The sequence below is a fragment of the Aedes albopictus genome, chromosome 2, assembly GCF_035046485.1.
Source record: "Aedes albopictus strain Foshan chromosome 2, AalbF5, whole genome shotgun sequence".
Taxonomy (NCBI): Eukaryota; Metazoa; Arthropoda; class Insecta; order Diptera; family Culicidae; genus Aedes; species Aedes albopictus.
The window spans coordinates 317,857,291-317,883,898 of record NC_085137.1 but is presented as its reverse complement, the minus strand read 5'-3'; the positions used below and the strand labels follow the sequence as shown (position 1 = coordinate 317,883,898).

Here is a 26,608-nt window from a genome sequence, read left to right as displayed (position 1 = left end):
ATGCGGGTTTTTTCTTCTTCCTATTCCGCTCGACTTTCGTTCAAGGGGCGTCCTCCCTTGGTTCACCCTACTCTGTGGTTGCTCAGGGTCTAACATCAGTCGCAACCTCCTGTTCCCTTAAATCCGGGATGGGCCAGCCTTTTTAGGCCCACCCTTCACAGCTATCCGGCACGCCTGGCTTGGGTCCGACTTGCTAGCATTACTGCCGACCTTCGGGGTTAGTATTCTCCTACACACCACAATTATTGAAATGCTTCCAGCACGCAAACAATCAGCAAAAGAAATTACTGAATTTCAACACAACGTTGCTGATCAACTGTCAAAATTGCTGGATGGTTCAACAAGTTTAAAATTAAATGATGAAACTCAGTAATTTGTTTTGCTAAATGCAATCAGCCCACAAAAAAAATCAGCAATGTTTGCTGAATACCAGCAAAAAAAATTGCAGTGTAGCCTTGCGGGCAACGCCAGAAAACTCCTCACCTGACGGCTGCGTCATCCGCTTCTGCAAGTGTTTATCACAAGCAGTGGCAATCACCATAGCGAAAGCGAAGGCCTCCATCTGGGTATACTTCGTAACCTTTACTTTTGTCGGTTGCTGTTCAGCCACCTCAATCACGCTATCGTTTTTGGTTGATAGCCCGCATCAACCACGCTCCGTCCAATATCTCAACCGGCATGCTAACCAGGGAATGGATCAAAGCTCCCACGCTATAGAGCTGCGTGCACAGCTTTCAGCTACTGCCTCCTCGCTTCTCCTTAACGAAGATCTAGCCAACCCACTTCTTGCGAAGGGGTTAGCCTCACCACTACCACTAGCTCCTGATTGATTTGTTTTGTTTAAATTGTTCTTCATACCTAATCCCACGAGTAGCACGGGAAAAAAAGCTCACCACGCCAGAGCCCTACATTAACGCGGTAAGGGAAGAAATTGAATACTGTGGGGTTGTCCAGGTACCCCACAGGCTCCGTAACAATCGAGCATCTTTCTCACCCCCTCGATTACTCATTTCTCGGTACGGGTCACGGTTCTTAGTCGGTGACTACGCGGCTGACTCGCAAGCGGAGGGGTTCGTCAGGGGCCATTCATAAACCACGAGGAATATTTGGGGGGATTTTCATAATGTTCATATGGACAAAAGTGTACACGAGGGGGATGGGGGGGGGGGGGGGGGGGGTTGATACGATAAGGTTTGGTTTGTTGACCTGAAATGGCCAAATTTGGTCTACGTGGTTTATGAACAGACCCTGATCCCTGCTGCCCCAAAATGCACCATATACCCAAGTAACTACGGTGCTGAAACCTTATGGCAAGCAGATATACGGTGTATTTAGAGCAATCATTACTTTACATGCAAACTGAAGGTTGATTTAAAGGGAAAATGTCCAATTATACTGATATAATCTTGATTCAGTCCCATTCCCACTTTAAATCAACCTTAAGTTTGCATGTAACGTAATGATTGCTCTAAATACACCGTATATCTGCATACAATAAGGCTTCAGCACCGTGGTTACTTGGGCAGAGCAAGAAGTGTAGCCGATGTTTTGTTATTAGTGTAGATCTAGGGGCCTTAACCATACAACCCTTGTAACGTTTTTGTATGAAAACGATACACTAGACTCCCCCTCTCCCCCTACAGTGTTAATTGTACGTAATTTGTGTACGATGCCTTATCAGAAAGAGTAAACATTGATCTGTCGGATAATGGTGTTTGTATGGGCTGGCTGATGTTAGGCCCTACGAAACATTTTCGAAAAAAGGCCCAAGACCTCTTGGGCCCATTTCAAATCTTGTTCCAGAGAAAATGCTTAGAAGGATATTTGGTTGATTTTCACGTAAAACTACGGTGATGCACTTTGCACAAAGACCCGGAGCAAGCATGTGTGCTCCTGCCAGGCCAGGAGGCCGGTCATCGGAGATCGACCGCCACGGCCGGTCGGTCGATGGGATCTTCCGGCTATCGAAGGGTGCTTCACGGTTTGTGTAATGCGATGTGTGAAAGTGGTAAACTAAAAGGGTGGCCATGCAGCACCAGGTTTTGGCAGACACATATAACAGGAATGTTGTCTGTAACCGGATACTTTTGCCACACCAGCTCTCGGCTCGGCCCTCTGGGTTCGTGGCTGACGTGTCCTGCTGCCAAGCAATGCTTTTTTTGTGTTCGAACACTTCTCCTGCGGTTTGCGCTAACAACTTGCATATGAAGATGGTAGTCGGTGGAGCCTGGCACCGAACGGGTGCATTCATTTGCCTAACCAGAGGGGACAACTTTGTGCGTTGCGTTGCGTTCTTTATACGCAGTCGGGTTCGATCATGAAAGGGGAATCCTTTCCGACAGGTGAGCCGAAAGGTTATATTTTCATCGCAATTAATGTAATTATATAAATTATACAACAAGAGGAGGAATATAATATCCATAGCTGTAATGATGAGGAGAAAACGTGAGAAAAGGCAACATCTAGAAAAGCACGAGTGGGGTTTCATAAACTCGTTCAGATACACTACCCGTCATAAGTATAGACTAATGCAAAAGTATGGTGACAGTAATTAGTCACCTCAGAAGCTTAGCGTCACCTTAATTCTGATGGTATGCACAGATGCCGCTTTCCGAATAGGTAGTTGCTCAGAAAATCAAAACTAACCTGGTTGTTTCCAGACAGGGGTTGTCCATTTATTATGTAACATTTTTATTTACAATTTCTCGACAACTCTTCACCCTTATAGATTTTTCAACCTCCCGCCCCCCCGAACCGTTGAACCTTCGCGTAATTAACAGACTGCCCCATATCGATGGTGGTACAAAACTTTCGATATGATTAATTATTGTTGTAATACTTATTACAGATGGTGTATATTTAAATTGTGCGCCGGGTGATAAGTTGCTTTCAATGGAGAGCAATTACGTTAACAAATATTGGGTTTCATGACAAATTAGAATGATGCGATTAATTGGCGTTCACATGATAGGTCAACTTCCGATACCTACATTGAGAACAGTGGCATAATCCAGAAAAAAATATGGAAATTGTTGGTTAATTCGAATGTGTTATTATCTGTTCTGGCATCAAGCGGCCAAATATGAAATGCTCCTCCACCGGAAGCTATACCTTAGGGAGCAGGCCCACCAGAATGGACAGGGGATCTTAGGCCGACAACCTACTGTTACCGAAACACCAAAAAAAAGTTACGGAAGCCGAAAATTAAAGATTACGATCTGGTTCAACGGGAACGACTTAAACCCTAGTAGGATATTGGGGTCAATATAACCCAGACAGGCTCGCTGAACGTGCACTACGCTGTCGTGGTGCGCCCAGCGTAACATCTTAGGAGGACTAAACAAAGTACAAAAATTGGTACTTGGGATACTAACCCAAACCTTGCAGATTTAACTGGCACAACTAGTCAATGAGAAATAAAAAGAAAATCGGGTTAAGTACGGTTCCTTTGAATTCCACTAAGAATTTGCATCCTTTGACAGATACGTATTTCGACCTCAACTGTAAGGTCGTCTTCAGTGTCTTGTACTTGACTCGACTCAAGACACTGAAGACGACCTTATTCCGTGCTTGGCAACTGTCAAGCTACTGCACGCAGGGGGATAACGCAGGGCCAGAATCATCAACCCAGCATTCGATTTAACATGGCGTCCAATGTTTTGATTGCTTAATTCATGGAATAAATGCGCTGGAAACATCGGCACTGCTTCGCTGCTACATATAATATCGTGCAAAGTGATAAAGAGAAACAATCATCACAAACATTTCGTTTGAAATGTGTAATTTCCGAAATAAGCACTAGCAATACACAAGCCACACACCCGAAAATCAGGAGCAAGTTAGGGTAAAGCGACCAGTGAATGGGGAACCAAAACGCGCCGTACCAAAAACGATGATGGGTAGAGCGGCGCTGTACCGAGTTTGATAGCTGTGTCACCCCACTGACTGCACGCTCCGCTAAAATCACTCCTTTTCCCACGCACAAACATGAAACGGTTCAGAAAGGTAAGAGCTAAGTAGGCGGTCGAGTACGGTGGTGCAAGAGGCAATACGTTTACACCGTCTTTGACCCCCTGCAGACAAATTTTGTCACCCCACAATATTGCTTCTTTTGCTCCGTGAATCTTCCGGGAATTTTTCCAGGAATTCCTCCAGGAATTTCTCCAAGAATTCCACTGGGAATTCCTCAGGAATTTCCTCCAAATATTTCTTCTGTAAATCCTTCGGGAATTCCTCTATGACATACTCCAGAAATTCCTCTGAGAAATCCTCCAGGAATTCCTCCGGAGATTTCTCCAAGAACTGTTATAGGGATTTCTCCAGGAATTCCACCGGGAATTTATTCAGGAATTCCTCCGGAAATATCTCCAGGAATCCCTCTAGGACTCCCATTAGAAATTCCTCCGGAGATTCCTTCGGTAATTTCTCTAGGAATTCTTCTGGGATTTTTTCAGGGACCCTTCGGAAGTTTCTCAACAATTCCTTCGGGAATCTCTCCGATTTTTTTTTTCAGGTTTTCCTCCGAGAGTTTCACTGAGAACTTCTCCAGGAATACCTCCATGAGTTCCTCCGAGAATTCCTTGATGAATTCCTCCGGGATTTTCCTCAGAAATTCCTCCAAGAATTTCTCCAGGAATTTCTCTGGGAATTTCTTCAGGGATTTCTTCTAGGACTCCCATCAGGAATTCCTCCGGGAATTACTTCAGGAAATCCACCAGAAATTGTCCGAGAAAGCCTCCACTCCATTTTCTCAGAATACCCTCTGAGAATTTCTCCAGGAATTCCTCTGGGAGTTTCTCCAGAAACTCCTCCGTGGATTTCTCCAGGCATTCCTCTGGGAATGTTTCCGAGAATTCCTCCGAGAATTTCTCCAGGAATTCGTCCATGGAACTTTTTCAGGAATTGTTAATGGAATTCTGTCAAGAGTTTCTCCAGGAATTCCTCCGGGAATGACCATTCCGGTCAAGAAAAAAAATGCACTGAACGGAAATTACTTCAGCGATTCCGTTTTAGGTGCATACCTTACATAGCTAGACAGCTGACGACTGATACTTCGAAACACAGTCGCCACGCTCAGTAAAATACGATCTACTCTGAGTGATCTATTGAATCAGTCATACATAATCACCTTGGTTTGGGTCCCTTCACATTGCTCGATTCCCGGGCTATATGAGAAGGCAGACTTATCAGGTAGGTATGGCCTTGCGGGTCTAAATGTTACTTTTTGGGATCTTTTCCACGACAGCATTCAGTTGGCTGTAAAAGTGCTCTTAGTCTTGCGGAAGCATCGGTTGGCGCGTAACATTGGATCCTGGTAAGGTTTTGAGCCCGTGCTTTGAACCTGGCCACAACTACCCTCTCATCATTTGGGAACCTTCACGAGCGCAGAGTGGGCGTGAGCGTTGAGCGGGAAACCAACTCCACGATGACGAGGAGCGTGTTCGCCTCGTAGACCAGAGTGTAGCATAACCTGACCCAATGTCAATCAGTCAACGGACTTCGCTTAGTCCTAGGATCTCTCGGCTTGCCTCATTGACTATGATGATTAACCTGGGCTTGTTAGGGGAATATCTGTAAATAAAAAGAAAATCGGGTTAAGTACGGTTCCTTTGAATTCCACTAAGAATTTGCATCCTTTGACAGATACGTATTTCGACCTCAACTGTAAGGTCGTCTTCAGTGTCTTGAGTCGAGTCAAGTACAAGACACTGAAGACGACCTTACAGTTGAGGTCGAAATACGTATCTGTCAAAGGATGCAAATTCTTAGTGGAATTCAAAGGAACCGTACTTAACCCGATTTTCTTTTTATTTACAGATATTCCCCTAACAAGCCCAGGTTAATCATCATAGTCAATGAGGCAAGCCGAGAGATCCTAGGACTAAGCGAAGTCCGTTGACTGATTGACATTGGGTCAGGTTCTGCTACACTCTGGTCTACGAGGCGAACACGCTCCTCGTCATCGTGGAGTTGGTTTCCCGCTCAACGCTCACGCCCACTCTGCGCTCGTGAAGGTTCCCAAATGATGAGAGGGTAGTTGTGGCCAGGTTCAAAGCACGGGCTCAAAACCTTACCAGGATCCAATGTTACGCGCCAACCGATGCTTCCGCAAGACTAAGAGCACTTTTACAGCCAACTGAATGCTGTCGTGGAAAAGATCCCAAAAAGTAACATTTAGACCCGCAAGGCCATACCTACCTGATAAGTCTGCCTTCTCATATAGCCCGGGAATCGAGCAATGTGAAGGGACCCAAACCAAGGTGATTATGTATGACTGATTCAATAGATCACTCAGAGTAGATCGTATTTTACTGAGCGTGGCGACTGTGTTTCGAAGTATCAGTCGTCAGCTGTCTAGCTATGTAAGGTATGCACCTAAAACGGAATCGCTGAAGTAATTTCCGTTCAGTGCATTTTTTTTCTTGACCGGAATGGTCATTCCCGGAGGAATTCCTGGAGAAACTCTTGACAGAATTCCATTAACAATTCCTGAAAAAGTTCCATGGACGAATTCCTGGAGAAATTCTCGGAGGAATTCTCGGAAACATTCCCAGAGGAATGCCTGGAGAAATCCACGGAGGAGTTTCTGGAGAAACTCCCAGAGGAATTCCTGGAGAAATTCTCAGAGGATATTCTGAGAAAATGGAGTGGAGGCTTTCTCGGACAATTTCTGGTGGATTTCCTGAAGTAATTCCCGGAGGAATTCCTGATGGGAGTCCTAGAAGAAATCCCTGAAGAAATTCCCGGAGAAATTCCTGGAGAAATTCTTGGAGGAATTTCTGAGGAAAATCCCGGAGGAATTCATCAAGGAATTCTCGGAGGAACTCATGGAGGTATTCCTGGAGAAGTTCTCAGTGAAACTCTCGGAGGAAAACCTGAAAAAAAAAATCGGAGAGATTCCCGAAGGAATTGTTGAGAAACTTCCGAAGGGTCCCTGAAAAAATCCCAGAAGAATTCCTAGAGAAATTACCGAAGGAATCTCCGGAGGAATTTCTAATGGGAGTCCTAGAGGGATTCCTGGAGATATTTCCGGAGGAATTCCTGAATAAATTCCCGGTGGAATTCCTGGAGAAATCCCTATAACAGTTCTTGGAGAAATCTCCGGAGGAATTCCTGGAGGATTTCTCAGAGGAATTTCTGGAGTATGTCATAGAGGAATTCCCGAAGGATTTACAGAAGAAATATTTGGAGGAAATTCCTGAGGAATTCCCAGTGGAATTCTTGGAGAAATTCCTGGAGGAATTCCTGGAAAAATTCCCGGAAGATTCACGGAGCAAAAGAAGCAATATTGTGGGGTGACAAAATTTGTCTGCAGGGGGTCAAAGACGGTGTAAACGTATTGCCTCTTGCACCACCGTACTCGACCGCCTACTTAGCTCTTACCTTTCTAAACCGTTTCATGTTTGTGCGTGGGAAAAGGAGTGATTTTAGCGGAGCGTGCAGTCAGTGGGGTGACACAGCTATCAAACTCGGTACAGCGCCGCTCTACCCATCATCGTTTTTGGTACGGCGCGTTTTGGTTCCCCATTCACTGGTCGCTTTACCCTAACTTGCTCCTGATTTTCGGGTGTGTGGCTTGTGTATTGCTAGTGCTTATTTCGGAAATTACACATTTCAAACGAAATGTTTGTGATGATTGTTTCTCTTTATCACTTTGCACGATATTATATGTAGCAGCGAAGCAGTGCCGATGTTTCCAGCGCATTTATTCCATGAATTAAGCAATCAAAACATTGGACGCCATGTTAAATCGAATGCTGGGTTGATGATTCTGGCCCTGCGTTATCCCCCTGCGTGCAGTAGCTTGACAGTTGCCAAGCACGGAAATTCGCTCTTGCATTCGGTACCAGCGATGAAGAAATAGTTGGAAACATACAATTAGGTGAGCTCGCTTCCTGCTATTATTCTATTGCATAAATTGAAGGAATGTTTATTGTAAAATAACATGAAATATTAAACTAATATCACTTATCTTATTGCACTTTTTGAAGTATATTTTGTTCAGTCCACCGTTTCAAGTTACGGCGTTAACTCTAAATTCTATTTACATTTTTATTTCAATATACTGATGCTTGCGCCGGATCTTTTCAACTAATAAGCATTGCCACGGAAGAGTAAGCTGAGTGTCGCGTTCAGTTCAGTTCTTCCTTAAAGGGTGGATACATTTCATAGCATTTTCTTTTTGGCCTTGTTTAAACGTGTAAAAGTGATCGTACCATATGTAGGTGACTCCAAGATTGACAACGTGCACTACCCCTTCCATGCTGCTAACAAAAAATCCTTTCTGAGACAAACTTGAAGATGCAGCAATTCTCAGTCTTTATAACAACGTTTGTCTTACAAAAATTCCATTCCCATCCTTAAAGACCGTAAGGACGTGACCGGCGCAGTCATTGACACCTTACTATAGTTGGAAGTTCTCGAACTGTGCACATTGACAATGGTAAGCTAGTCGCAAGCCCCATTGAATGGTTCTCTGTGCAATTTTGATTGCTCGTCTACTCAATCACGGAGTATTAACTATGAATTGTACGCTCACGTTCATGCTTCTGCTTCTGCATGCTCAACAACGGTTCCGGGTCATTTGACCGAACGCCATTTGACCGAATGCCGTTTGGCCGAAAAATGAATGATTAAGTCAAGTGACCATACCACTGTTCCCCAACTCAATATAACTCGGAAGAACACCCTATGATTCAAAGAAGGGAAAATCTTTGATGATATATTGGCAGTTTCAACGCCAACTTATCCCTGAATATTTATACTAGAAAGAATAGCCTACACTCAGCGAAAAAAACTAGTGAAATTCATCAAAATACCTTATGAAAATTTGCTATAACTAATTCTTATGGATGACATAAGAATACCTTATGAAAATTGATGGTGCTTGCTATGACAAATTTCATAAGATGGACTTATGAAAAGAACAAAAAAAATCTTAAAATGATGCAGACTGGATTCGATCCATGTACGTTGGGATCACCAAGCCCGTGTTTTATCCACACACTCAGCGAAGTAAACTACCGAAATTCATCAAAATACCTTATGAAATTTAGCCATAACTGTAAAGTATGGATGCCATAAGAATACCTTATGAAAATTGAACATGCTTATTATGACCTAATTACATAAGATAAACTTATGAAAAGAGCAGAAAAATCGTAAAATGATGCAGACTGGAATCGATCCATGAACGTCGAGATCACTGAGCTCGTGCGCAACCCACGCGGCTATCGACGCTTGAGAATATCGTCTTGCTAAATGTGTATAAAAGCCAAACAGTGAGTCGATTCTGCGTCATAAACCGACCTTATGAAATTCAATCTAGTCGTTATGAATTGTTTACAGGCCATTTCATAAGTTAGACCTTATGATAATCTTAGGTTTGTTTGCCTGAGTGCACAGCTACCGACGCTTGAGAATACCATGTTGCTAAACATCAATAAAAGCTAAGCTGTGATACGGTTTTACTTCATAGAGTGACCTTATGAAATTCATCCGAATCATTATGAATTATTTAAAGGCCGTTTCATAAGTTGCACACTCAAAACAGATTTGCGAGCTCGGCAAAAACGCGCACAGCCGTGTGTACAGCAGCAAAACGTTTGCCGAATCTCAGCAATGAACTGTCAAAATTGCTGAGATCCCGGCAAAATTGTTGTTTGCTGATCGCTCGGCTGTGCAAATATCGGCAGAAGAATGGAAAAATGCTGATATCCCGGCAATCTGAATTAAGTGTGTGGGCCTTATTTGGCTAAGTGTATGATTAAAATAAGGAAATACTTCTGAGAATCAAATTAGCAGTTGGAATGTCAAAAACTTCCTCTGAATTCTTTTGATCATGATTCGGCCAAACGACCCTTTCGGCCAGATGGTATTCGGCCAAATGGCGTTCGGCCAAACAGCATTCGGCCAAATGGCCGGACATCTCAACAACTGCATGCACAACAACTCTGCTATGAACTGCCGATGGGTAATAGAGTTCCTATTTTCGGCTTTCAATGTCCACCGTTCAATTCTCAATTTTTGTTAACCCTCGAGCGATCGCGCTGTTGTATTTTGTACAACACGTTGAAAAAATCTCGCTTTTTGTACTCAGCATCAGCGTGGTGCTGACGCAGGTAGTCAACCGCGCGAGTTACGGAAGGTTAATTAGTAAATTGAAGTTTCTATATTGAGCAAGTATAACAGTAAATCATGATTTCCAACAGTGCTCATTCAAATTTGCATTCACAACTGAAAATATGCATTCCCATAAAGACTGCACTCACTAACGACATTGGAATTGAAAAGTACGAAAAAACTCAGCTTCTAACTACCGTTTGGCCAGTGAAAAGAAAGAAAAAATCAAGCAAGTGTTTGGTTTCAAGCACATCCCGAGTAGAAAGTGTTGTGCAGCCTAAAAGCAACTGCATCAGCAGCTCAACGTCGTCGTTGTCGTCGCCGTCGTCGTCGGCGATAAAGAGAGTGGAAAATTAAAATTAAAACTGCCGGCTTTGATGTAAATAGAGTTGAAAGGAGCTAAGCTCTTGATTCCGGCGGCTGAGTATCTTTGTTGCAGGAAATGTAATGACGACAGCAGCGCCCGGCGTCGTCAACCAACAACGTCGACGATGATGGCGAGAGATTGAGAGACTTCTTTTTTGTTCGCTGAGCCCCAGAAAGAGGAGTGCAGTGCAGCAGCGCGCCCCAGCTTAGAGGGAGTCGCGCAATGTTTTCATTACTGCCTACCGCAAGAGTGGCAAGTGCAAAATGCAGCAGCATTTGCTTGCACAGAGTCAAAGATGAGGCAGAAGGTACGAGAGTGGGATAGGGGACGTGGACAGCCGGGAAGATATCTGGAGACACTTAGGGTAAAATGGTGTCTGGGTTGATTCGAGATTGATGGGAGTTTGCATTTTATCCTCCCTCCGGAAATACAAGATGTAATCGCGACTTTTTAGCTCTCGAGTGCAGACTCTTGAGACTGATAGCACTAATTCTTGCTGACGTGTCTTTGAAGTGTAGCTCTAGCTAGACGTGGCAGGTTGATGGGGTGTCCTATGGGGTTTGATCTTTACGAGATACCTAGATTGGGAAACTGGATACCCAAGTAACCAAAAGTTCAGATAAAAAGATACTTTATAAGCTAAGCAGCTTGTTCGAGGTCGCTCATTAGCCTTCTAAGCAGCTTCATTTTTAAGTAATTTTGGAACTTGAAAGTTCACATAAGCATGCTGGATAGCCTTCTAAGCAGCTTCTGACAGAACTTTGTCAAAATTCATGCAGAAACAAAAATGTGTTTTTCAGAATCACACCCTGTTGATGGGGGTTTGTGATTCACGTCTGGAAATTGCTACTGATAATTATATTCTCACATATGTCGCTGCTATGTAGATTTGAACTGGATCCTCCTGCGTGATAGCCTGCCGACTTACCGCTGCGCTGCTGAAGACACTTGACAAAGTCAAGCTAACTTCACTACTGCACAAATGTACAAAACTAGCTGCCGACAGAAAATCGATTCAAGTCAGACTTTACCTGCTGCCCACTCAATCGCAGCTGTAGTACTGTGGTAGAGCGTAGGGCTCTCACGCAGCGACTGTCGGTTCGAATCCGATGGGCGGCAATTTTTTTTTTTTTTTGCTCAAGCCTAGTATTTATTGATTTGATAAATTCATATTTGTCTTTTATTCGTGTACGCTTAAACAGTTGTTTTCTGTAAAAGAAATAAATTTAATCTTCATTGAAACACAATGCTACTGAACTGAACTTCTATGAACTTGAAAGTTCCGACAAAGTTCCGACATAGCATCTTAAGCAGCTTTAAAGTTCCGCGAAGTTCAGATAAAGTTCCGAATGGAACTTTCTGGCTGCTTAAAAGGCTAACAATTAGCCTTGCCGGAACTTGTGACCCAAGTTCCAGCAAGGCTCATCGCTAGCCTCTTAAGCAGCCAGAAAGTTCAGTTTGGAACTTTATCTGAACTTCGCGGAACTTGAAAGTGCATTTTGTCATGGGAAGCGGAACTTTTGGTTACTTGGGTAGAGTGTGAAGCGCTGCTATTAACTCACCCGAAATTGGCCAGATTTGATGGGTAGATGACTGAAAATGAGAAAATAAGATATAATTAGATATTTTGGTAAGTATTATGTAATATAATCATAACGGCGGCTCTAGAGGCGTGTTCCCTCCATTTGGGACATTTGTGCCACATAATACCATGGACGAGATCTTATGCAGTTAAAGCCTCTTGGAACTACTTTTGATTCCTTAGAGTACACCACTTGAAGTTACTTATAAAAGTGATAGCAACCAAAGGAAACATCGACCTATGGAAAGCACAGTAGTGCTAGGAAAACATAAATAACCGCAGAATCTATGAAGTTATGGAGTTATAGTATTTACAGAGTCGTGGTGACGTGGAGAGTTGACTGTATCATCATGTACACAATTTACGCATCCAAAAGCGCTCATGCAACTCTAAACTTAGAAGCAGACTCAGTCCTAGTTGAGACGTTACGCCAAGCAGAGGAGAGAAACCTGCACTTGCACTGCCTATTGCAAACATAACAATCAATGGAGAACTGCATCACAAGTGAACCTGTGCTGCTAGCGTGATACCCCGCGTGTCCGTGCGTTTCATTTGCAAAAGTGTGATTATAAGCTGGCAAAGGAAGGTATTTATTGCACTATTCAAGCTAAACGTGCAATTAAAAGAAAATTGTAAACATAATTTATATCGGGGGGAGCACCGGACGGCTGCCAGCCAACCAAGTAAGAGAACGAGTGCCACAGCAAGAACTAACGAACGACGATGACGACACTGCGCGACGTGGGGTCCACCTGGCGGCACCGGTCTTCATTTGGACAATTCAATTGCACGTCGTCGTTGTCGGGTAGCCCCGCGATCGGATCGATGCTCACAATCGTATTGCAAGTGAAATCATTAAAAAAAATGTTTATGACTGGCACAAACCGAAAAAAGGAGAATTTTTCGTTTCTACAGTGCGGAAAATTGACCGTTTCCGATGCAAGCAAAATATACTTTTACTGCTTGTGAGTCGATGAAAGTTTACGATCAGATGAAACGTTCCGATGGGCGGCCGGAGTGGTTAAACCAACAATGATGAGTTGTAATACAAACAAGATTGTGAGGTACCAAAGCTCTTGTTGAAATTCGATATTTGATCAATAAATGCTGTGGTCCTCAGTCTCATGCCCGGTTCCTACTTCACCGTAGTACAAACCGAAGCTGCAAAGTATACAAGCACCGAAGCACCCAAAGGTATCTCACAATTTAACTTTCCGTTTGGATTGGGAGGGTTCGACTGAATGGGATAGTTATGCTACGGAAACGGCTAAGCAGTCTCGAGGAAATCAAACGATACTATTTGATTTGACCCAACGTTTCGACCACTTTTTTGGTCTTCTTCAGCGATTAACCCCTGAAGAAGTCGGGGCCCGTGGCGCAGTGGTCCACACGTTCGCTTCACAAGCGGATGGTCATGGGTTCGATCCCAGCTCCGGCACTTGCAATTTTTCGTCAGTTGCTCTTTCCCCCGAGAGCAACTGACACCTGACCCTCTTCGGAGCATGTAGCTCTAACGGACCCGGAATTTGGGTATCGGCGAACCGCAACTCATAATGGACGACCCCCAATCGGACTGGAAAAAGGAACAGCAGCCACAAATCAGCATCATCGTGCTCATCATTCTACCGTAAACAGGGTAGAAAAGTTGAAGCAGCACAAGGCACCAGTTCGATATAGTTGAATTAGAATAGAATACATGTAGGCGCTGTACAAAGTGCAGGGTCCAATTGGAATCGCTCACGTAGTGCCCTAGTGGACAATAGAGCTGTAAATTAGGTTAAGTGATTAAGAATAAAAAAACCCCTGAAGAAGACAAAAAAAAGTGGTCGGAACGTTGGGTCAAATCAAACAGTATCGTTTGATTTCCTCGAGACTGTTTAGCCGTTTCCGTAGCATAACTTTCCGTTTCTGTAACGGTTTTTGGGTTTCGAGAACAGTAAGTTGTTGGCCTAAGGTCCCCTATCTAACGTGGTGGGGCTGCCACCTAAGGTATAGCTTCCGGTGGAGGAGCATTTCATACTTGGCCGCTGGATGCCAGAACAGCATGGTGAGTTGACAACCCAGAGCTGCCAACACAGCTCTGGTCCTCATGCTTCCACAGATCAAGTTATGCCAAAGACCGCCAGCTAAGAGTTGGGTGCTTAGCTGGTAGTGCAGCCTGGGCATAGTTGTCCTTCTGACTTTTTCTAGATTGAGGAGGTGCGGCTCAAACAGTGTCTGTTTCAAAAAACCAGCGTCTGAGTAAAAAATGCTGCATCATACCCATCCAAGGTGGTAGCCCCATCAGCCTGGTCGTCTCAGTGTTGGTTGGGACGCTAAACAGAACTGGCACGATGGTCATCCTTCGAGACAGGAGTGTTGGCGTAGACCTAATAAGCCACTCGTAAAAATCTCAATTGCGAATAACATACAGGGTGCGGCAGGAAAATATGCGAAAAGTTCAAGGCACTATTACACGCTAAATATGGGATATATGACTAATTTTTCATGACAGTGTATCAGTCAATGTCTATATTCTAGCACTGCAAAATAAAAATTAACATATTCGACGTTTAACATGTGATAATGTAAGCCTAATAAGCGGGTATCAATAAACTGCGCGCCCAATGGCCATTAAACAAAATGACTTTAACAGTAAAAAAATAGCTTGAATTCGATGAACAACCAGACCACACTGATCCAGAGCCATGGAGTTTCACATACTATTGATTGATTGATTTATCTTTATTTGAGAGACTTTCAGCCCTTGGCTGGTTCGTCTCTAGTTTCACATACTAGATGACATAAGTACATATATTTCATGATATTGTAGAGAAAATTAAAAATTTTGTTCCATCAGATACGAAATTTAGCGACCTGTGTACTTTTCTGCGGTTTGAAAATTCTGATTGTCTTCAGCTTCAGGCGCCGCCCTGTAAAGGTTATTACGAAAAATAATGGAGCACTACAAATGCACATTAAGCATCACATATTGTAGTGGAACCTTACAAATGCGTAATAAATTAGGACATTACATTTGGACGTATACAACACATAACATATATTTGCCCTGTTACCCTAATGGATAACAATTTCCGATGACAGGATGACGAGGTTTCATAAATATTGTTGGTCCATCAGTCAATCCTGTAATCGTATTTTCTCCGGCAGGTTGCCTTTAGTTCACAGCATTAGTTGCTTTCATAGCTTGAGTTTTGTCTAGGAATTTCTAATCCTAAGGGGGCATTTCGATTCGGGTTTCATCACTAGATTTCTATAACTTGAAGTCTGTGCAAGGGAAAGGTTTCCATCTCTAGTACTTAATCACGGCCCGAAATGGCCTGAATGTTGGCAATCGAAATAGGATTGCGGGCCTCTATTCTGCCAGAGCCCTATAAATGCGCATTAATTCTAGGGAAATATTTACAAGTTAAAATAGCACATTTAACACAAAAATAAAACTTGTAATACAACCACACCCAACGGAAAAGAAATTTTTTGTGGATGAAACCATCCACAAAAATTTCGTACGTACTCAAATTATATAAAATCTTATATAAAAGGTACCCTTAACATATAACTTACATCCAACTTCAACAGAGACTCTTCTGTCCTGGTAGAAGACCTTGAAGTTGGTTCGGCTAGACCTACTGCAATACACCAGGAACACAACAAAACTGTACATAGGCTTCAATTCCAAATCGAACAGAACATTCCTTCATTGGATTTTCGATCTTGGCGGCACTAGTACAAACTCAAACAAAAAACTCCAAATCGATCAGAAAAATTCCATCATTGGATTATCGATCTTGGATTAACTAAATATACTCAACACAAAAGAAATGGAAACTTGCTTCACAACGTAGTGTAGTTGTGCAGAACAGGCAAAGCTTTCCATTTCCATACTCCGTCACGATCGCGACGAAAAATCTTATACATCTAAACACAAGCCTAACCTAATACTATTGCTATATGTACACTATTTACAATGCCCGCGTGGGTTTTGCGGTTGGGTGCTATAACATGGACACCTACAAAACCCGTGCCGACGTTGGGCGCCATTATTACGAAAAATAATGAATCACTACAAATGCATATTAAAGTATAGCATATTGTAATGGAACCTTACAAATGCGTAATTAAACAGGACATCACAAGTAGACAAACACAACACGGAACATATATTTTGCCCTGTTACCCTATTGGATAACGATTTCCGATGACAGGAAGACGAGGTTTCATAAATGTTGTTGGTCCATCAGTCAATCCTGTAATCGTATTTTCTCTGGCAGGTTTGCCTTTCGTTCGCATCATTAGTTGCTTCCATAGCTTGAGTTTTGTCTAGGATTTCTAATCCTAAGGGGGCATCCTGAATCAGATTTTAATGTGAGGCGCCTACACTTTGATGTCCCTGCTAGGGAAGGACCTACACATGTCTTCCAGTTATTAATTGCCCGAAATTACCTAAATGTAGGCCATCAAAATGGTATCACTGATTTCTCATAGTGCCCTATCATTTCAGAGCACTATAAATGTACATCAAACTTGCTTAAAAGTTTACAAGTTAAAAACGTTCGTACAGCACAATAAATAAAACTTGTAATAAGGTTGGTGACCAAAATGGGAATTGTTTTAATTATTTTTTCAGAAAACTAGCCTATTAGTGATCATGGAACGCTGAAACATAAATTGGTTAACGTCAAATGGACGAAAATGTTGAAAAACACTTTTGCATTTTTGCCTGCCGCATACTGTAGGAGAAAATTCGACTCGATACAATTGGCAAGACCGACGAAAAGGATTACGGTTGGTAAATTGGAACATGGGATTGCCAGTCACTTGGATTCGCAAGATGTGACAGGATAATCTACGATGAATTACCCCGCAACTTCGACATCGTGGCGTTGCTGGAACTTTGTAGGACTGTTCTGTTGTTCTATTTGTTGGTTGTTGATATTTTTCAGTGATTGCTACACTATAGCCACGATTTATTACGTATCGGCCTAGGTACTCTTATTCAGCCATCATCAGCTTTGTCTAAATCGATACACCGAAACCAGTGCGACTTTATTACTCTACTACTTTGTAGGACTGAACAGATAGTGTGGAAATGCGGGCATCGAGCGGCTACCTTCTACCAAAGTTGTGGTACCAATGAACTGAGAATAGGATTCATAGTATTGGGCTGCGATAACGTGTGATCGGGTGGCAGCCGATCACACGCAATGATGTGCATTAGAGAGATGCATTTTTTTTTTTAAATTTTTGCTTGAATAGGGCTTGATCGATGCCGAAATGGGTTCTGATTATCCTACCAAATTGTGAGCTCATTCGGATCAAATTTGATTCAGCACACGCCATTTAAAGTTTGTATGAGAATATTACCATAGATTAATTTCAAGACCTCGATGTACCAAAGAAAACCATTTAATTTTCTGTGTTCAGTCCGGTACCCAATAAATATTCATTACCGTGTATTTTTTCCGTGTAAATTGCCTTTTGTGTAATTTATATTTAGCGTGTTACACCGATCTGACAGCTCTGACAGTAAGGGATTAAACATAAATTACGTAAAGTGGGTACCGAAGATTGTTCACAATCCGCGAACTTGACTGCGGAAAAAATCGCGACCATGACGCCGCTGATATTACTATGGAAAAGTCAAACTTACATTTGCACAAGTTGAAACTTTTTTCCATGTTGCCTTAAAAACTAAACCGATGTGGATTTATATAGCTTATACATATATAGTTATTATGTATATACCGTCAAGGCGCCATTCACCGTGGGGGCTCCATTCACCGTGTGCCTTCGAATATTTTTTCATTATTTCCATATTATGATTGAATGATATGACAATTTCCCTTCAATTGTACCAATGTATTGTTACCATGTCAAAACGCTCATTAAAAACATTTAAAAGTATCATTTTGACACTAAAATGTGTTTACATGAAGCGGGTTTCTGCTTGTTCACTGCATTCATAGTGAAAAATCGAAAACTGCGCTACGGTGATTTAAGCGATAAACTAAATGTAGTAACGTTTTTATTCCACCAAGAAGCAATTAAATTCACATATCAGGTATGTATTTTGCATTACCCAAGTAAGTTTAACAAGAAAGTACGATTACTCGTACTTTTTAATTGAAACAAAAAGGCACGGTAAATGGGTACCCTAAAATCAATGGTCTCCATTCACCGTGCTCCATATTGTCCCATATATCTAGAAAAAATCGAAAATTTAAACATTCGTTTTTCTAATAAAATCTTGCAAGTTATTACTTGAAATGAATTTAAATGAAGAAAATTCCCTTGGCTGGGTTGTTTTGATCATTTTTAAACAAAGTAGAATAAAATTTCTCATACACGGTGAATGGGTCCCTACTACCACGGTGAATGGTGACCTACCACGGAATTAGGCGACCCTACTACCCTTTACTAATTGTACTATATCACCAAATTTTGTGAAAAACTTTCTACTTCTGTGGATATTGCTTTAATTTTAACCTATAATGAAGGCAATTAAAAGCGGCACCAACAATGTTTATGAGACTGGTGTCAAATGACAGCCCTTATTTGCCCCGAATCCTCTTAGATCCACGGTGAATGGTGCCTTGACGGTATAGTTATCTTTCACATTGCCGAAGAAACCAAACACGTAAATTATGCTGAAAAAATGTTATGCAATAAAATATAACATTAAATTTTTTGAAATTAAGGGAACACTGCGTGTGGAAAATTTTACCTAAATGGTCAAAGCTAAGTTTTATAGCACAAAGTATCAAAATAAGCTGTTGTATTGTACAATCAGCAGTAGCAGCGAACCAACGAAAGAAGCGTTCTACGCGCAGTTAGAACAAACACACGATGGTTGCTCGCCGCGTGACGTGAATATCGTTATCGGTGACATGAACGCGCGGATAGGAAAGGAGGAAATGTACAGACCGGTAATCGGGCGAAACAGCCTGCACGCCGTATCGAATGATACCGGCCAGCGATGCGGAAACTTTGCAGTCTCCCGTGGTATGGTGTACAAAGCACCTTCTTCCCCTGCAAAGATATCCACAAAGCCACCTGGAGATCACCCGACCACCAAACAGAAAACCAAATCTTCTCGGATATAAATAATGTCCGCACATACCGCAGTGCGAATATAGATTCGGATCACTACTTAGTAGCTGTATGCATGCGATCTAAACTTTCGACAGTTATCACCACGCGTCGAAGTCGAACTGAACATCGAGCAGCTGCGTAACGTAGAAGTGGCTCAAGACTACGCGCAGCAGTTAGCAGTGGCTCTACCAACGGAACAGCAGCTTGGCGCAGCTACACTTGAAGATGGCTGGAGGGACATCCGATCCGCCATAGGTAGTACCTCGGCTACAGCACTAGGCTTCGCGACGAACAGTTGGAAAACGAGAAGAATGCAGCATGGGCGAGAATGCTGCAACACCGTACGAGTGCGAAAAAGGCACGTTACAGACAGGCGCGGAGCAGGCAGAACTCAGTCTTCCGGATGAAGAAGCGCCAGCAGGAAGAACGAGATCGCGAAGCGATGGAAGAGCTGTACCGCGCTAAGGATACACGAAAGTTCTACGAGAAGCTGAACCGCTCGCGCAGAAGCTTTGTGCCACAAACCGACATGTGCCGAGTTAATCACGGGAATCACGAGCGAGCGTGAAGTGGCGGCAGCATTACGATGAGCACCTCAATGGTGACGTTGCAAGCACCGAAGGTGGCGCGGTAACAGATCTAGGAGTACGTGCGCAGGACGAAAGATTTCCAGCCCCCAACCTCCAAGAGATTGAAGAGGAGATTAGCCGGTTGAAAAACAACAAAGCCGTTGGAGCAGATCAACTACCAAGTGAGTTTCTAAAACACGGTGGAGAAGCACTGGTGAGAGCACTACACTGGGTCATTACCAAGATTTGGTAGGAGGATGTATTACTGGAAGAATGGATGGAAGGTATCGTGTGTCCCATTTACGCGCGATCACATTACTGAGCGCTGCCTACAAGATACTCTCTCAAATTTTAAGCCTCCGTCTATCATCGATTGCAAGAGAGTTCGTGATGCAGTACAATTCTGGATTCATGGGTGATCGCGCTACAACGGACCAGATGTTCGCCATGGGCCAGGTATTGCAGAAATGCCACAAATACAACGTGCCCACACCGTGGAGTTTTCGAATGGAAGGTGTTGCGTATCATCTACGGCGAAGTGTAGATGGAAGACGGAATGTGGGGAAGGCGAATGAATCACGAGCTGTGTAATCTGTTAAGAGAATCAACCATCGTCCACACCGAGAAAATTGGGAGGCTACGGCAGGTGGGTCACGTCGTCAGGATGTCGGATAGCAATCCGATTGAAATTGTTCTTGAGTGCAATCCGACCGGTACAAGAACACGTGGTGCGCAGCGGGATAGGTGGGTCGATCAAGTGGAGGCCCATGTAACACACTTGTCACAGAAGATGATGTTTTTGATGTGCAGAAGTCACTTGTAACTTGTGTAACAAATAAATACTTACTTACTAAAAAAGAGTCACAGTGACTTTAGCGCAACAAAAACCTGCGCCGTCGTAACTCTTCTGTGATAAGAGTGTTACTTGGGGGAATCTTCAATGCTAACGATGAGTCCAATTCCAGGAGAAATCCAAGCAGGAGTCCTGAGAGAAGTTCGTGGAAGAATCCTGGGAGAAAACCCGGGAGGAATTCCGGAAGCAAGCTCGAGAGGAGTCCTGGGACGATTCCCCCAAGAATTCCCTGGAGAAACCTCTTAAAAAATCCAGACGGATTTCAGGAGAAATTCTGAAAGAATCCCGACAGAAATTCCGGGAACAATCCATGAAAGAATTCTGGAGTAATCCCTGAATAATTATCAAGGGAAGCCCCTGAGAGAACCCCTGGATAAATCTAGGAAGCAATCGCGAGAGGAATCCACGAGAAAATCCCTGACGAAATCTCGAAAGGATTCCCGAAAAAAAATTGAAGGAATCTTGGAAGGATTCTCTGAAAGAATCCCGAGAGATATCCCGGAAGGAGTTCTTGGCGAAACTTCTAAAGAAAATCCGGGAAGAATCAATTAAAAAGTCACGGGAGCAATTTCGGAAGTAATCCTTGAAAGAATCCAGGAGAAATCCCCGAAGTTATCTCCAAATGAATCACTGGAGGAATTCCTGAAAGAATGCCGTAAGGAACCGCGGGAGAAATCAATGAAGCAATTTCCGGAGTAATCCCCAGAAAATCTCGAGGGATTCTTGAAAAATCGATAAAAGAGTTTGATAAGAATCCCTAAAACACCTGAAAGAATCAGTGTGCAATAGGAATCCTGGAAGAAATTCAGGAAGAAGTCCCTGTTAGTATGAACCCCTTGAAAGAAATCCCAGACGTAATCGCTGTAGAAATAATAAAATGAATATCTGGAGGAATTCTGAAGGAATCCCATTCCTAAAGGAATCCTGGTAAGAATTATTGAAGGATTAGTGGGAGGAGATTTCTGAATGAATCTTTTAAAGGATTCAGGAAGAATTCCCAAAAAAAAAAATGAATGAGACTCTGGAGAAATACCTGAAAGTATGCCGGAAGGAATCTAGAGAGAGATCTTTAAAAGAATCCCGGAAAGACTCCTTAAAAGAATTACTGTGTGAATATCGGGAGGAAACTTCAACGAAAGCCTAAAAAAACATTAAAAAACTTGGGAGAAATCAATGAAGAAACCTCTGAAGGAAGCTATTATAAATTTGTGTCCTGTTTGACTACTTTCGATGTTGCTCTACGTAATGCCTACTTAAGGTAAAGATATGACGGAACCACACTGCGAATTTCCAAGAGCACAAACCTGAAGAATCAAATACGGTTCGCGATGAAAAGTTAATCGATTGATCACCGACTGGCCCAAATACAAAAATGTCGAAAAATTCCACAGGGCACCCTCTAGAATTGTGCCTTTGGATGAGAAGAACAATCTGTGAAAATTTCAGCTCAAACGGTTTGAAACTGAGCTGCCGCAAATGAGTTGAAGGTTTGTATGGGATCTAGTATGGGATTTTCAGTAATAGTAGTTTACGCAACAAGGTGCAGAATGACGATTTTTACAGCACGAGTCGTACGACGTGTGCTGTAAAAATCGAGTTCTGCACCGAGTTGCGTACAACGTTTTTTGCAAGTTCAAAAATAACCGCTTGAGGATAGTTTTCAACAAAACTTTTTCAACAAACTGCACACTGATGCTCATAGCCATGTTTAAGATAATCTGATCGTAGCAGGTTATACTGTGCAGTTGTCACAAATTTTTCAAAACGGCGTCCAGAAAGCATCAAGAAGTTGATCAAAACTGAAAACAGTGATGTAATGGTACGCAACGCAAATCTGTGCTGTAATGAACCATTACAGCACTGTTGATTTGATGTGGGGAAGTAGGCCATTTCCTGTCAGATTTGCGTGAGGTAAAACAGCCTATTACGATAAGAATGCAAAAAAAATATATACATGGGAAATTGGATGACCTCTAATTTTTCATTCAGCACGCTGGATTGTAGAGTTTAATTTGGCTCATATAATTGAAAACAAACAACATTAGTTTAGGGTATCAACTTTGTAGAAGATCATATAATGATAAAACTTAATTTAGTTGCGGTTTCAGCTAACGAAAGCAGGAGGAGGACATCTGCCTCCGTTTTCTCTCGGTTGTTACATGCAGCACGTGTTTGCTGTTCGAAATTTGCGCGCTACATCATAGGTGGTTATGTTGTCCTTCATTTCACGCACGTGGGTGGGCATCGAGACAATGAAGAATTACATAGCTGCCTATGATGTGAGCCAAATCAAACTTTTCAATCCAGCGTGCTGAGGTCATCCAATTTCTCATATATTTGGACTGAAGATCCCATACAAAACTTCAACTCATTTGCGCCAGCTCAGTTTTTAAACCGATTGAGCTGAAATTTGCACAGATTGTTCTTCGGGTAATCAATCGATTAACTTTTCAGCGCAAATCATCATTTGGTTTTTGGAGATATGAGGTGCAGCTTCGTCATATCTTTTTCTTCTTCAGTATGACTCTACGTACTTACTGAAGCTTGATCTGCTTCTCTTCAACTTAGTGTTCTTTGATAACTTCCACAGTTATTAATTGAAAGGCTTTCTTTGCCTGCCATTGCATGAATTTGTAAATTTTGGGTAAACCTGAGTAAAAAATTTAATTTACAAATCGATTCCGAATGCTGTTACCACAACATCGTTCTTTCTCATTCAAGTATCATAAATGCAGGCCACAAATCAAACTTACAACAACCGTGCCCAATTCACGCGACCAAACCAATCAATGGTACAATTCTCCACGGGCTTGGGTTTGCTGAGGGTAGAACACCCGAGGCCAACAAAAATAAAAACCTCTCGCAAATCCTAATTAACAAACCACAAATAAAAAAGATACATCCGCTTGGTTCGCATTTTTCCCCATTCAACTGTTTTAGTCCGCTCGCTCCACTCTTTCACTATTATTAAACAAACTTCCATTCACTGTGCGGACCATGTGCTTCGTACCAATAAAATTGTTTCCCACTTTCCGAATGATTCGGCTGGCTGCTGCTCAATCTCGGGCCTGGTTGGACACGATATATTCGGATTCATCGCGCGGTAAAACTTTTATTACTCCTCCCACAGGCGACGTGACGGGGACCCAGCTTGGGCCCATCTCCGCCGGGGTACACGGGCTTGGTATCTACCTACCATACCCCGGAACAGCAGCAGCCTCAGATCGGCGGCAGAAGTTGCTTCATTAGTTGAACATTTTATCCCAACATGAGATCACGACAACACGAATGTGAGCAGCAGATCGATTGGATATGGTTTTTTATTGGGCTTGTATAAAACAACACCATCGATGGTATTGAACCAGCAATTGGTAGGCCCCCAACCGATACGGATGTACCGTAATAATTGTGTTGGAATGGAAACAAAAAACACTGTTGAACTGTGAGTAACCTCTTGGCTTATGTAGTTCACTGCGAATAGGGCCACACTTATTTTTGAAAAGGTGAGTTTAATTTAGACCTAATGGCGCTTCTTACAATTAAACAGGTAAGCTTGCGAGCTCAAGTAACATTCTTGCTTTTAAAAAGGTTTTAAATCAGCCATAAAGCCAGAGAGTAAATACAGAGGCTATACAAAAAACCTAATTAATACGCCCAGCGGTTATGGTGCCTTGCAGGTTTATTCTGCGCGGCGTGTGAGGTGAGACGAGTCGAATGTGGTGACAAAAGTCAACTCAATCCTATTTGATTTGAACAGTCCACCTCACACGTAGAGTGACTGGAAGAGAGAGTGGCGCCTTGTTCTAATTTTGACAGGTCTACTGCTCGTTTGGAACCGAAATTTGCATGAATTTGACAGATGAACGGTGTTCCAATTTTGACATTGACGCCACTCTCCCTTCCAGTCACTCTACTCACACGCCGCGCAGAATAAGCCTGTTTATTTTGCTTTCGAAAAATCATTCCAACAAAGCTCAATTGGGCGATGTAATCAAAGGTATGTATAGCATAAAATCTGCAGGGGTGTCCATTATGCCCCGATGGGTATCCATTTCGTTCCGTATCTTTCCTACCAACCGAAAAGATACACGGTTTACAATTCATTATTTCCTTACAATAAAGAAATTCTACCGGTTTTGAATAATTTAAACATGTAGTAAACAAACTAAATTTGTAACTGATAGTATTTTAATCAATTTTAATTATGCAATATTGCTATATTTGGTATGGAGAAGATGTCTAAAGTCCAGAAATGACAACGAAAATATCCAATATGGAGGTCTCAAATCCAAGATGGCGACTTGGACTTCAAGATTCTGGTGGCTGTTTAATGGTGTTTTAGGCTCCAAAACCATGAAATATGGGTAAACTTATAAAACATGTTCGAAGTCCAAAAATCGTGACCAGAATATCCAATAGTATGGGACACGCTTGTATGAAAGAAATAAATCCTCGCTCCAGTCAACTTTTTAGATCCCATTTAGGTCCCATATGAACTGTACAAAATTTCAGCGCAATCGTTTTAAAAGTTTGCATAGAATTTACTATGGGAAAAGTTACTGCTGCCGTTGTTGCATGGGGTGGCGGGAGGCATCACCACCCCCAGAAACAGCAGCAGCTACAGTGCTGCTAATAAAACAAAACAAAAAGCCGTTCGTTGGATCACTAATCGGTAATAAACCAATAACTTTTTCCACAAGCACCCAATCGTTTTCGGTCTTTGAAGGAAAGTTTCATAAATGATTTTTCTACAAAAATCGTTGATCGATTTGAATTAAGGAGACAAGGGGCGATCTCTGGGATTTTTTTGTTTCAAAGTGTAACTTTTCCCTTAGTAAATCCTATATAAACTTTGAACCGCTTGCGCTAAATTATAGTTTCACCGATTGCGCTGCAATTTTGTACAGATTTTGTGGGACCTAAATGGAATCAAAAAAGTCGAGAAGAGCGAGTTTATCACATACTAATATCCAATATGAACGTCTCAAGTTAGCCCAGTGGTTAAGACTATGGATCGCCAATTCGGAGACGGCGGGTTCGAATCCCGTTCCAGTCGGGAAACTGTTCTCGACTCACTGGGCATAGTATATCATTGTACTTGCCGCACAATATACAAATTCATGCAACGACAGGCAAAGAACGCCCTTCAATTAATAACTGCGGAACTGTGGGTATATGTGGTGTGGGAAAAATGTCTAGATTTCAAAAAAAGGCGACCAGGATATCCAAGATGGCGGCTGTTGAATGAAATTGTAGGCTCTATATGAAATATGGCTATATTTGGTATGGAGAAGATGCCCGGAGTTCAAATATATCGACCAGAGTATCCAAGATGGCGCTCATAATTCAAGAGACGGCTGTTCAATGGAAGTTAAGGCTCCAAAATCATGAAATATGAATGTATTTGATAATATGTAGAATATGTCCGGAGTTAAAAAATTGCCGCCGGTGTATCCCAATTGGTTGCTGTTTAATGGAGTTTAAGGCTCTAGAGTAGGCTGCGGCTTATTTTTCAAAATTTGTTGAAACCTAGAATTCGTAAGTTCTTTTGGATTTAAATGGCACAAAAAGAGAAACCTCTGAGTTTAAGCCAAAAATATTGAGATTTAGAGGTCGCGCAATCGCTTCAAAGTCGAATTTTCGAGTAATAAAAGGTGTTTTCACTTCAAGTGTCATAACTTTCTCAATTTTCAACCGATTTTCAATCTTTTTTTTATGAATTTCTCACAAATTAAATTTCGAATAAACTCGTAGAACATCATTTCTTTCCAAAGTCACGCAAAATATGAGTTTTTGAAGATTTAATTCATTTTTTTCTTCTTTTTACAAAAAAAATAACTTTAGAGTCCCATAACTTTTTAACCGTTTGACCAATTTTAATATTTTGGGCTTGCTTTTGTAGATATTTTTGTTGCCTAAGAATGCTGTGAACAAACTGTATTTTTATAAAAACGTTTCAAAATAGATAAATACCAAAAATCGTTCAGAAATACGTATTTTATTGGAAAAATAAAAATTTTGGC

The 26,608-nt window shown here is 42.1% G+C and overlaps 1 protein-coding gene across 2 annotated transcripts in view; it reads right to left on the bottom strand.

Annotated features, from left to right (window-relative positions):
- The window catches only part of LOC109420805 (uncharacterized), a 59,114-nt gene extending 46,984 nt beyond the window's left edge, over positions 1 to 12,130 (bottom strand). For both annotated transcript variants that reach the window (XM_062852335.1, XM_062852336.1), the window contains exon 1: positions 12,052 to 12,130. The gene's annotated coding sequence lies outside the window, so the exon portion shown is untranslated. The remainder of the gene's footprint in view (positions 1 to 12,051) is intronic.
- Between the last annotated feature and the right edge of the window lie 14,478 nt (positions 12,131 to 26,608).